The sequence below is a fragment of the Mandrillus leucophaeus genome, unplaced genomic scaffold (genome assembly GCF_000951045.1).
Source record: "Mandrillus leucophaeus isolate KB7577 unplaced genomic scaffold, Mleu.le_1.0 Scaffold784, whole genome shotgun sequence".
Taxonomy (NCBI): domain Eukaryota; kingdom Metazoa; phylum Chordata; class Mammalia; order Primates; family Cercopithecidae; genus Mandrillus; species Mandrillus leucophaeus.
Window position 1 is genome coordinate 866,908 of NW_012108519.1, and position 14,604 is coordinate 881,511.

Below are 14,604 nucleotides of genomic sequence, written 5' to 3' on the forward strand. Positions count from 1 at the left end.
GATGCACTCATACCAGTTTAACTGTGTAACAAAATGGAAGAATATGCCTGAAACCAAAGAACACCTCAGCCAAAGACTGACTTACTGTTTAAAGTAGATAGGAGATTACAGCCAAGAAAGATAATTGACAAATGTGTATACACTAACTGCAGAAGCCTGAGAGATTGGTTGCAAAAATGCCCTCAGTTGTCCACCCCTCCATGATTCCCACCCTTTGCAACATGACTTTGCAAATCCACCTTTCAAAATGAGATCTACCCCTTTAATCTGAGCTGGTCTCTTGACTTGCTTTTGCTCAACAGGGTGTAACAGAAGTGACTGTCAGTTTCAAGTCTAGACATCAACAGGTTTTGTATACTTTCACTCTCTTTTGAATTTCTATGCCTGCCAAGAGAATAAGTACAGGCTAAACTGCTAGAAGAAAGAAACCACCTAGGGTAGTGCCAAGGCACTCTTTCTGAATCCATGCCAGACCAGCCAGCTTTCAGTCCACCTACAAGTTATCAGCTAGATCAGCAGAACTGCTCAGGCACCACATCAACTCATGAGACATAATAAATGGTTGCCATTTAAAACTACCAATGGTTGGAGTTGTTGGTTCCCCAGCAACTACATTTATATATGAAATTTGAATACTGAGAAAAAGAAGGAATTAAGGAAAAGAGGGAGGGAGGGAGGAAGAAAGGGACACCAACATCGATTCATATTTACTTAATGTGTTTGTCTTAGCGAATTTTATTTCCCCACTCCCCAGTGGTTAAAACCTGATAGTAACGTAAGAGTTAAGTTATCTTCTCTTCAGTTTGAGCTGCAGTAATTAATTTAAAGGGTAGAGTGTCATCATGTCTATTACATCTGACCGTAACAGTTTCAGACTTCATATTACTAAAGGTTTTTATAACTATTGGTTCGTCTTTCCCTCATGATAAACCTGATAAATTGGTCATTTCAATTATGAGAAAACTGGTTTAGGATATTGAACAGATTTATTAAGTGCCAAAGTTTGACCAGAGTTTGTGCGTGTAAGTTTCAGAATTTGACCAAGACTCCTATTTTGTGAATTCAAATTCTGCAAATAGAAAAGGTAATTAAATTGGCAGATGACGTATGTGATGTGGTTTGGCTGTGTTCCCAACCAAATCTCATCTTGAACTGTAGCTCCCATAATTCCCATGAATTCCCATGTATTGTGGGAGAGGTGTGGTGGGAGGCAATTGAATCATGGGTGTGGGCCTTTTGCTTGCTGTTATCGAGGTAGTGACTAAGTCTTACAAGATCTTTTTGGTTTTATAAAAGGTGGTTTTATAAGGGAGTTCCCTCGCACAAATTCTCTCTTGCCTGCTGCCATGTAAGATGTGTCTTGCCTCCCCTTTGCTTTCTGCCATGATTGGGTGGCCTTCCCAGCCATGTGGAACTGTGATTCCATTAAACCTCTTTCCTTTATAAATTACCCAGTGTCAGGTATGTCTCTATTAGCAGCATGAGAACACACTAATACAATATGTCAAACTCTTGTTATCCTGAACAATTCTAAAGGTTAATAGTAGTATCTTACTTATCTATGACACATTTATAATAGCTTTACCATTTACTTGTTTTGTAAGATTGGGAATATCATTTAAATACTTGTACTTTGGTTCTCTTAACTATAAAATGATTATCATTGCAACTGACTTACAGTGAGCATTAAAAGACATGATACATGTAGAACCATTGCTCAATGTCTGTCACAAAGTCAGCACATAGCACTAAATGAATAGTACCATAATATTAGCTGTACAACATAGCTGATGATTAGTACATGATAATTAAATATTATTGAAACAAATAATAATAAAAATACATTGTTTTCCCTTTAATTGTATTAACTTACACTTCTGCTGTGAGATACTTCTGGTGACTTTTTTTTAAACATAGGTGCTAAATTCTATTAAAAATTTGGCCAAAACAAGCCTATTCATTCCCCTTAGTAATTTAGTATCTGCTTTAACAATTCAAATTATTTGAAGACTTGAAAAATGGATGAAAACAAGGATTGTCTTTTATAATTCAAAGTAAATAAATACATGCAATAAACAGTACCTGTTTGCTAACATAATTGTTACTTCTCACCCTGAAATAGATCAGAAACCAAATATTAAAGATAATCTTAATTAGAAATAAATTGTAAAAGTAGATTATGTCATGAAAATGTCAAAACAAGTCAAGCAACTTAACAAAAATTTCAGACATAGGGATGTCATTTCAGCTTGTTGTTAAATATCCAGACAGACTCAGATTTCCACTGACAGGGCTCTCTCTTCACTGAATTTGCCAGACTTTTGGCATTACAGACACATCCTCATAATCACTAACCTCTATATGTAGACACAGGAAAATCTAGAATCATGCTCCTTACCGCAAGAATGAAATTGACTATTGCCACATCTTAAACTAGAAATTAAAAGATAATCTACCGTGATTTATTAATGACAGTTAATTAAACCATTCCCTGAGTAATAAAATTTTCTTTAAATTAGAAAAATATGATTTTATTTGTTTACTTTCATAAAACATAACATGGGCTCAGATTCTGGACATTTTACCATAATTTCCATTTAATTCATATCAAAGTATCAAATATTATTTTAGTACTATCTTATTTTGGATAGAGCAAAAGCAGAACAGTACCAGATACATTATTATAGGAATATGAGGAAATATATGTCTGACAACTCTGTGAGAGGTGTGTATCTGATCCCTCAGCACTAAGGCTTCTACTAGTAACTACTACCATATTAGCTTTTTGAAAAGCAGCTTTATATAATAGATAAACAAACGGAGGAAAGCAGGACATTCCTACGAGACAGCTAGGCTCCACTATTCTTGGGTTGTGTTATTTAGGAGCACACCTTGGATCTTCTTCAGCACATGGCTATGCTTTTCCTTTTCCCTGACTTCTGCAGTAAGGTGTGCTGCACAAAATAAGATTTCTCAAGTATGCCACCATTGATGTTTCATGCTGGGTAATTCCTTGGGGGAAGTTTGGACTGTTCTCTGCATTTTAAGTTGTTTCATTCTTTCATTTAGCAGGCTGTCCAAAGGCCAGCCCACCTGGCATCCTTGTCCCAAGCAAAGCTTCATCACAACCTTCACTAACAACCACAGCCTAAGCCACTGAGGAAGTTATAGACACAACTAACATTGATTACAGCAGAAGAAATCATATGCAGACTATACTACTGCACCTACCAGAAACAAAGCCAAAGCACACTAGCTAACTAACACTATAAATATATCTATTGGAAAAAGCTTTTCCTTACAAAAAGTCTTTCCCCTTCCAGTCCATAAAAATTGGAAGAAGTAATTGTTACACCAGGCATGCAGATATCAAAGTAAGGACACAAGAAACATAAAAAAGCCAGGAAACAGGACATCCCCAAAGGAATACAATAATTCTCCAGTAACAGATCCTACCAAAAAGGAAGTATATTACATGCCTGAAAAATAATTCAAAATAATAATATTAAAGAAACTCAGTGAGATACAAAAGAGCACACATAAACAACACAAAGAAATCAGGAAAACAATGAATGATTTAATGAGAAATTCAATAAAGAGATAGGTACTATAAAAAAGAACAAAACAGAAATCCTGTTTTATTCAGTGAATAAAATAAAAATACAATTGAGCACTTTAACAACAGAGTAGATCAAAAAGAAGAAGGAATTTCTGAATTTGAAGATAGGTCTTTTGAAATAACCCAGTAGGAGGAAAAACAAAGAATAAAGAAAGTCTACATGAATTTTCATGAATTTTGAATTTCTACTGCTGTCATGTGAATAAGTACAGTCTAAACTGCTAGAAGAAAATAAATCACCTACAGTAGTGCCAAGGCACTCTTTCTGAATCTATGACAGAACAGCCAACTTTAAGACTACCTATAAGCTGTCAGCTGATCCTCGAAGCTACTCAGGCACCCCATGAACTCGTGAGACATAATAAATGGTTGTCATATATAGGCCATCATAAAGTGAAAATATTCAAATTTTGGGAATTCTAGAAGTAGAAGAGACAGGTAATGCTTAGAAAACCTATTCAAAAAAATAGATGAAAACTTCCCAAATCTAGCAAGAGATATAAACATCCAGATACAAGAAGCTAGAAAATTCACAAATAGGTAAAACCTTAAAGGTCTTCTCCAAAGCACATTATAGTCAAACTGTCAAATATCAAAGAAAGATTTCTAAAAACCACCAGAGGAAAGGGTCAAGTCATATATAAGGGAAGCCCAAACAGATTAACAGCAAATTCCTCAGAAGAAACTTTACAGGCCAAGACAGAATGACATGAAATATTTAAAGTGCTGAAAAAAACCCTGTCAGTCAGGACTGTTACACCCAGTAAAATTATTATTCAAAAATGAAGGAGAAATAAAGCCTTTTGCAGACCATCAACAACTGAGGGAATTTATTACCATTAGATTGGCCCTTCGAGAAATACTTATGGAAGTCCTACATCTGGAAATGAAAAGATGATATCTACCAGCATGAAGGACGAATGGATATACAAAATATACAAAAGGATAAAACTCAGTTGTAGAGCAAATATACAAATGAGAAAGAGGAAGGAGTCAAGCATTACCACCACATAAAACCATGAAACCACAATGAGAACAAGTGATAAAGAAAGAAACAAAGGTTATACAAAACAAACAGAAAACCATTAACAAAATCACAGGAATAAGTCCTCATCTATCAATAATACCCTTGAATGTGAATGGAATAAATTCCCCAATTAAAAGATACAAACTTGCTGAATGAATGAAAAATATAACCCAATTATACAATGCCTACAAGAAACTCACTTCACTTGCTAAGACACATATAGGCTCAAAGTGAAGGGATGGAGAAAAAAATATTCCACACAAACAGAAACCAAAACGAAGCAGGAATACCTATATTTATATGAGATAAAACAGACTTTAAGTCAAAAACTGTAAAAAGAGACAAAGTATTTCATTATATAATAGTAAAGGGTAAGATAATATAACAATTATGAATGCATATTTACCCAACACTAGAGTACCCAGATGTAAAGCAAATATTAGGTCAAATGGAGAGACAGACTTCAATAAAATAATAGTTGGTGATTTTAGCACTCTACTCTCCACATCAGACAGATCATCTATATAGGAAGTAATGAAACATTGGACATAAAATGCACTTTAGACCAACTGACATTCACAGAACAGTTTTTGCAACATCTGCAGAATACCCATTCTTCTCATCAGCATATGGAACATTTTCTAGGACAGACCTTATATGAACCCACAAAACAAGTCTTAACAAATTTTTAAAAGTGCAAATTATATCAAGGATCTTCTCAGAACACAATAGAACAAAACTGAAAATCAATAACAAGAAGAATTTTAGAAACTGTACAAGCACCTAAAAATTGAACAGCATGCTCCTGAGTGACCAGTGGGCCAATGAAGAAATTAGGAGGAAAAATTTTTAAAATCTTTTAAAATAAAAGAGAAACATAAAATACTGAAACCAATGGACACAGCAAAAACAGTGCTAAGAGTGAAGTTTGTATCAGTAAGTGTCTACCTTAAAAAGTAGAAAGATTTCAAATAAACAACTTAATGATGCCCCTCAAAGAATCAGAAAAGCAAGAACAAATAAAAATCCAAATTAATAGAAGGAAAAAAATAATAAAGATGGGCTGGGCATTGTGGCTCACACCTGTAATCCCAGCACATTGGGAGGCCAAGATGGGCAGATCAATTGGGCTCAGGAGTTTGAGATCAACCTGGGGAACATGGCCAACCCTCATCTCTACAAAAGCTACAAAAGTTATCTGGGTGTGGTGACATGTGTCTGTAGTCCTAGCTATTCAGGAGGCTGAAGTGAGAGGATTGCTTGAGCTCAGGAAGTCAAGGCTACAGTGAACTGTGATCATGCCACTGCACCACTCCAACCTGCGAAACAAAGCAAGACCTTGTCCCCAAAAATAAAAAATAAAAAAAATAAAAATAAATAAATAATAAAGATAAAAGGAGAAATCAATAAAATAGAGACTAAAAAACCACAAAGGATCAACAAAGTGAAAAGTTGGATTCTTGAAAAGAGAAATAAAATTGATAAACTACTAGTGAGTCCAACCAATAAACAGAGAAGCCCCAAGTAAAGAAAATCAGAAACCAAAGAGAAGAAATTACAACTGATACGACAGAAATACAATGAATCATTAGTGACTATTAAGAACAATTATATGCCAACAAATTGGAAAATTTAGAAGAAATGGATAAATTCCTGGGTATATAAAATTTACCAAGATCGAACTATGAAAATATTTTTTAAAAGCCTCACCAAACCAAAAATGATTAATAAAATTGAAACTGTAATAAAAAGTTGCTCATCAAAGAAAAGCCCAGGAACTAATAGCTTCACTGCTGAATTCTACTAAACATTTAAAGAAGAACTAATACCAATTCTACTCAAATTCTTCAGCTACTATGGAAAACAGAAGGATCCTCACAAAATAGAACTACTACTGTATGATTCAGCAGTTCCACCACTGGGTACTTGTCCAGAGCAAAATAAATTAGTATATTAAAGGATACCTGCACCCCCACGCTTACTGCATGCTATTCACAATGGAAAAGATACAGAATCAATCTAACGGTCCTCAAGGATGAAGGGATAAAAAGAATATGATATACGTATACAATGGAATAGTGCTCAGCCATAAAAAAGGACAAAATCTGCCAGGCGCAGTGGCTCATGTCTGTAATCCCATTTTGAGAGGCCAAGGCGGGTGAATCACAAGGTCAAGAGATCAAGACTATCCTGGTCAGCGTGGTGAAACTCCGTCTCTACTAAAAATACAAAAATTATCTGGGTTTGGTATTGTGTGCCTGTAGTCCCAGCTACTTGGGAAGCTAAGGCAGGAGAATTGCTTGAACCTGGGAGGCGGAGGTTGCAGTGAGCCAATATCGGATCATAGCACTTCAGCCTGGTGACAGAGTGAGACTCCATCTCAAAAATTAAAAAAAAAAATTAAAAACAATTTTTAAAAAGGATAAAATCCTGTCATTTATAGCCACACGGATTGAATTGGAGGTCATTGTGTTAAGTGAAATAATCCAAGCCCAGAAAGACAAATATTGCATGTTCTCAATCATATGGGGGTGCTTAAAAAACAAAAGTTGATCTCATGAAGGCAAAGAGCTGAAATATAGTTACTAGAGGCTGGGAAGGGGACAGAGGGCTGTAAGAAGCAGTTGAATAACGGGTATAAACATACAGTTAGATGGAAGAAATAAGTTCTAGTGTTTGACAGAACAATAATGTGAGTATAGCTAACAGGAATTTATTATATATTGCAAAATAGCTAGAAGGGGATATTCAAACGTTCCCAATGCAAAGAAATGATGCATGTTTGAGATGATGTATGTCCTAGGTACCCTGATTTGATAATTACATATTGTATGCACATATCAAAATCTCATATGTACCCAAAAAATATGCACAATTTTTATGTATCAATCAATAAATAAATGTTTATGTAAGAGGCAACACTAAAAGGTAGATGTTAGAATGGTCCTTTAGATCTTGAATTTACAAAAAAAGTTTTATTCTATTAATCCATGTTGTCTATATTACCATCTATTAGTACTCTGTTTTAGTATTCTAACTTATTCCAGTATATATATCTTGAGATACAAGAGTGCAAAGGATAGTGAGATGAAGGATTTAGATTTGCATACCCAAACTTAGCATACAAATGGACATTCTATGTAATCAGAACATATTAAGTGGGCTTATTTATACGTACATGTACACACATGCACACACACACACTATATTTATTACAGTCAAAGTCCCAAAATCAAAACTTGTAACTGGCAGAAGTATTCAAATGAGAAAACGAACAGCGGTTTATACTAAAGAAACAGAGAAAATGGCCCTTTAATATAGGCCTTTACCAAAAGTTAGATGAGAAAATACAATGTTGAGAAATGTGTATATATGGAACTAGAAAAAATGATCTTTGAGTTTCCAGTTGCTGGAAGTCTGTCCAATTCTCACCAACAGGGATTCTGGGAAATCTCCATCTTAGCTGAGATCCATAGCTCTCAGGCCTCTTTGGACCTAGAGCTAGATGAAAGTTATTACTTCTCAATTTCAAGACCCAGTTAATTTCCTACCACAGAAGGATTGATAGTGGGACTAGACATTGCTTTCCTTGGAAGCAGAAAAGCTGCTGAGAGAAGAAAATCATATGACAGGACAATTTTAAATTCTGAGAGAGTCATTCAAAATGAGCATCATGAATAACATTCCAGCATTCTGGTCCACCTTCTTTTTCCCAGCTTGTTTTGGGAACCATGAGACATGTAGCATCAGGTCTATCTACACAGACATGGGCTGTTCATAAAATGTCTTTGAGAAAATGATTGGACTAACACAACGGCCATATTGTAAAAATGGGACGGAAAGAAAGAAGGAAGGAAGAAAGGAGGGAAGAAAGGTAGGGAGAGAGGGAGGGAGGGAGGGAGGGAGGACAGGAGGAAGGAGAGAAGGGTTCAGAAAATGTTAGGAATTCAGAGAGTTCAGAGAGTGTTAGGCATTTATATCATCTAGAGAAACATTCTTAAAACTTCAAGGGCACAGTTCTGCTAAATGTATATCATATTTAAATGACTAAGGAAAACTCTTCCACATTTTCATTTTCAACCAACTGCCTTCAGAGTAGTTTTGACTTTATAATTCTAAGAACAAGGGAACATTGCTTCTTTAACATTATTGTAAATAAAATACCCATTTTAATGATTTTCCCAAAGTCAAGGAGGTTTTATTTTCCAAATGTAAGTTGGTACTACTATTCCTGTAGCCAGAAATCTGTGAAAAATTGAAATGCCCTTTCTCTGGCTTCAAAACATTATTTCTACTAGAAAAGTCATTTGAAAGAGAAAATCACCCTATACACAAAAGCATGCAGTGTGTAATGCCTCTCAGCAGCAGATCCCCAGAAGCTTTTGCTTTGTAGCACTGGATGGCTTAACAATAGACTTCAACAGCAGCGGAAACATTGAAAAGATTTTAAAGACTCAAAGAGGTGCTTGCAGGTAAGAGTTACAATTATACACAAACAGAAGCAGCAACCAAGCCAGCAGGACAGAAAAGCGCTCAAACATAGAGAAAATGTGTAGAAAAGAACAAAGATGTCTGAGATAAAGTTGTAGAAGGGACGCAAAGGCGATTGAGAGTATTAAAAAATGTACTTCAAGTTTTGAAATGTAAAGGTGAAGGTAGGGGCCATTAGAATAGGGCTTCAAACTCACTTTTCTACTCGTCTTAAATTTAAAGCAAGCCTTTACTTATCATTGCTGAATTCTTTTAGTATGCTAAATATTATATTTTTACATAATAGTTTCAACCAACATTAAAGATGGTTTTGATTATTTTGCTAAAGTAAAGGATATTTGGTTCAAAGATGAACTGGTGAGAAATCTGTGAGAAATTCTTAAATGCCCTTTCCTCAGCTGTAAAGGACCTATTGTTGTGTAAAAGAATATCCTCGGCAGACCAAAATATGAGGACCATAATTGACTTTGAGATAAAACTTCTGAGCTTTAAAATCCATTACCTGGTGTGCCCAGAGGACACGCCACTCGTGGTGCTACTACCAGTCAATAAGGCAGGAGGTAGGGGGTAGGAAGAGAAACTAGGACCGACCAGGGTTCCTCTGATGGCTCAGAACCTCCCCTCTATAGCAGTAAAGGACACTTCCCTCAACTGTTTCTCTCTTCCTCATGTGTTAGACCTAAATGTTGGTCACATTGGCCCTACCAGCCTTTTCCAGTTCCCTCCCTAGTTTCTCTCATTAAGGCATCTCAATTAATATTATCCTCGAATGTTAATTCAATCTTGATGTTTGACCAAAACTAAGAACCTATTCTTAAACATATTCTTATTCTTCAGCTTCATGGTTTGATGCTTCTGAAATTCTAGGGAAAACCCAAGCACTGATACCCTAGGAAAATTCTGTCCTAGAATTTGTTTCTAAAAATTCTCCTCAAGGGAAAGCCTTCCATAAGGTGAAATAAAAAAACAAAATGTTTATAATATATTGTTTAGTGAAATATGATTTTTTTAAAATTTATTTTTTATTTCTATAGGCTTTTAGGGAACAGGTGGTGTTTGGTTACATGAAAAAGTCCTTTAGTGGTGATTTCTGAGATTTTGGTGCACCCATTACCCAAGAAGCATACATTGTACCCAATGTGTAGTCTTTTATCTCTCACCCTCTCCCTTACTTTCCCCTAAGTCCCCAAAGCCCAATGTATCATTCTTATGTCTTGGAGTTCTCATAGCTTAGCACCAACTTATAAATGAGAACATACAATGTTTGTTTTCCATTTCTGAGATGCTTCACTTAAAAGATTAGTCTTCAATTCTATCCAGATTGTTGCAAATGCCATTATTTTGTTCCTTTTTATAGCTGAGTAGTATTCCATGGTATATAAATATATACCACATTTTCTCTATCTACTCATTGATTGATGGACATTTGGGTTGGTTCCATATTCTTGCAACTGCAAATTGTGCTACTATAAACATGCATGTACAAGTATCTTTTTTGCATAATGACTTATTTTTCCTCTGGGTAGATACCTAACAGTGGGATTGCTGGATCAAATGGTAGATCTACTTTTAGTTTTTAAAGGAAACTCCACAGTGTTTTCCACAGTGGTTGCACTAGTTTACATTCTGACCAACAGGGTAAAATGTTCTCTCTTCACCACATTCACGTCAATATCTACTTTTTAAAATTTTTTTTGATTATGGTCATTATTGCAGGAGTAAGGTGGTATTGCATTGTGGTTTTGATTAGCAGTGAAATGGGACTTTAAAATGGCATAACAATTACTAAAAATTATGATCTCAGGTATGAAAAATAGAATTCATGGAATGAGGAATGAGGATGCCCTGATCCACTTAATGTTGTCATAAAAGAATACCTGAGGCTGGGTAACGTGTAAAGAAAAAAGGCTTGTTTGACTCATAGTTCTAATGATTGAAAAGTTCAGGGTTGACATCTGCATTTGGTGAGGGCTTCAAGCTTCTTCCACTCATGGCCAAAGGTGAAGAGCAGCTGGTGTGTGTGTGCAAGAGACACATGTTGAGAAATGAAGCAATATAGAAATCAGGGAGGTGCCAGGCTCTTTTTAACAACAAGCCTTTGCAGGAAATAATAATCACCCCTGATGGAGGAATTTAACCTATCCCTGAGGGATCCAGCTCCATGACCAAACACCTTCCATTAATCCCCACCTCCAATACTGGGGATCAAATTTTAATATCCAAATGGTTTAACATCCAAATCATAGCATAAGATAATGAATAATACTTGGTGTTTTTTACTCTGTTTACTCTTCTTTTATTATATTCTAAGTTTGCTAAGTGGAGTGTGTTATCATTTGATTTTGTATTTGGAAGTAAAATAAAAATACATATGAAATATATTAAATAAGTTGAGGGCTTGGAGGGAAGTGAGACAAAAATCAAACAATGCAGAATATCTCGTGGATCCTTGTGTGTCTTCTTTCCCCAAGAAATAGTGAGAACTAGACTCTTAACTGATTCCTAGTATGTGCATACTATGGTTTAAATGCCCTCTCCCAAACTCATGTTGAAACTTAATCTCCAATGTAGTAAGACTGAGCATTAGGGCTTTTAAGAGATAATTGAGTTATGAGGTCTCTGCCCTCATGAATAAATTAATTCATTCATAGTTAATGGATTAATAAATTAATGGGTTGCTATGGGAGTAGAACTGGTGACCTTATGAGGAAAGGAAGAGAGACCTGAGCTAGAATGTTAGCATACTCAGCCCCCTTTTCATGTAATGCCCTGTGCTACCAGGGTGTGCTGCAGAAAGTCCCTACCACAGCCGGGCGTGGTGGCTCACGCCTGTAATCCCAGCACTTTGGGTGGCTGAGGCGGGCAGATCACGAGGTCAAGAGATCGAGACCATCCTGGCTAACACGGTGAAACCCTGTCTCTACTAAAAAATACAAAACATTAGCCAGGGTGGGGTGGCGGGCACCTGTAGTCCCAGCTAATCGGGAGACTGGACAGGAGAATGGCGTGAACCTAGGAGGTGGAGCTTGCAGTGAGCCGAGATTGCGTGCCACTGCACTCCAGTCTGGGTCACGAAGCGAGACTCTGTCTAAAAAAAAAAAGAAAAAAGAAAAAAAAGGCCCTACCAGCAAGAAGGCTGTCACCAGATGCACATCCTCAACCTTGGACTTCATAGCCTCCAAAAATGTAAAAAATTAATTCATTTTCTTTATAAATTACCCAGTTTCAGATATCATGTTATAAGCAATACAAAGTACACTAAGATAGTACCTACCCATTGTACCCTCTCACCAAAGAAGTCTGACCAATCTGACAGCCTTGCTTTTCTGTTAGAGGAGGTGCAGTCCTGATCTTTGTGTGCTAGATTTCTTCAAAGTGCTCCATCGTCTCATTAACAATATGTAAGACACTCAGGAAGCACCCAGAGATTCTCATTCCACCTCACTGGGGCTTGCTGCAGTGACCAGTGCAGTTGGAGAGCCCAGCCAGCCCTCCAAAGTGTGCGTTTGTGTCAATCTCCTGCACTCTAAGTTCCTGACCAAGAGACTCCTCTTTCCATATTGGGTATTTTTATTTTTATTTTATTTATTTGTTTATTTTTGAGACGTAGTCTTGCTCTGTTCTCCAGACCGTAGTGCAATGGCGCAATCTCAGCTCACTGCAAGCTCCACCTCCAGGGTTCACATCATTCTCCTGCCTCAGCTTCCCGAGTAGCTGGGACTACAGGCGCCCGCCATGGCGCCCGGCTAATTTTTTGTATTTTTAGTAGAGACGGGGTTTCACCGTGTTAACCAGTATGGTCTTGATCTCCTGACCTCGTGATCCTCCCACCTCAGCCTCCCAAAGTGCTGGGATTACAGACATGAGCCACTGGGACTGGCTCCATACTGGGTATTTTTAAAAACATTTATCATGAAAATGAGTAAGATAAACTAGAAGTGAATGCAATTTTATTGACTTTTCATCATCCATCTCCTTTGGTGCTAGAACTTCAATTTCTTAATGGACAAAATGTACTTAAAATTTCTAACTAAACATGACTCTATCACATGCAGTTTACAACAGTTTCTTTCCAGTAAATATTCAGTCATCTCAAAATTGAAACTCCTTATCAGGCTTATTTTTCCTCTCTTGAGGGTTGCCTCATCTCATCCTCATTTACAAAGTCATGTGTCTGGATATAGGGAGAAGTATGTATAACTTCATAGCATTGGGTACGGGGCTGACATCTGTGTGCCATCTTCCACTACCTGAGGAGACTTGGCATGTCTCTGTTATTTAGCCTCTGTTGTTAATGCGCTTTCTGCTGAAGTGTCCATGAATCATTTACTCATGGTCTGCTCTCTTTGAGAAGAACAAGACATGGTGCTTTTCCAGGGAACTTGGCCTCTCTTTCTGACTAGGCACCCCACTTTTGCTTTGACTGGTACTTCGGATGCCCCAAGTTACGGCAATGACTCTCTTGCAATCCAAGTTTGGGAAGCGTGATGGCCTTTGCTCCAGGATCACTTCGTATTTCATGGTGGTTATCTCTGACGAGTTTTCCAGTCAGCACACTAAAGCCCCCTAGGGAGGACTCAGTAACTTCTGGATACTATTATTCCATGAAGAATCTGAGAAGACTGGCGCTCAACACCTATGTAGTCACCTCCTGCAGCCATTTCTAACTTACTTCCCTGTGTCTTTTTGGATGTGGCACCAGGCTGACCATGTAGTTTCATGGTGGACTTTCCAGGTAAATACCCTCAATGAATGAATAGCAAGTTTGTTACCCTGGAGTTTTTTCTTCAAAAAATGTAAGCCTATGATTCCTTTATTTGTAATACACCTTAAGGAATTCCAAACTTTTACTCAAAGAAAGAAACCAGTTAACTAGTGTCTATTTTTTTAACTACACTATAGATTTCTCCATGGATGTCTGTACACAGTAGAGGAAAGGCTGTCAACTTCCTCTTCGTGATGGTTGAATATTTCTCCATGTGGTATTCTCTTCTGCTTCATGATGCTACCGTCCCTTTCCTTGGTCAATAATCCTCATGGTCTTGCTTTTTTGCAAAGGGGCTGCTGAAGAAGGAAAATAAATAAACTGGATTACTGAAACAGAAGATGCACTGGGAATTATTCCAACACCATTTGCTCATACTTGAGTGTCTTTTATCATTGTAACTTCTTTAGCAAGATAGTACCTTCCATATATTTATTTAAAATGTCAAGTAATGATTAAGCAGCCTAAAGTTACTATTATCATCCTCATTTTATGTATGTTAAAAGTGAGACACAGAGGTGAAATTATTTATCCCAAATTTCTTAGCTAGGAAATGTTATGTCTAATATTCTAACCCAGGCTTATCTGAATTTGCAGCCTTAGTTCTTGACTTCGTGCATACTGAATCTTCATGCCTTATTATGTGTTCTATTTCCTCTATTTCTTCTACACATAACCTAGTCTTCTGGTTAAGAAAATGGG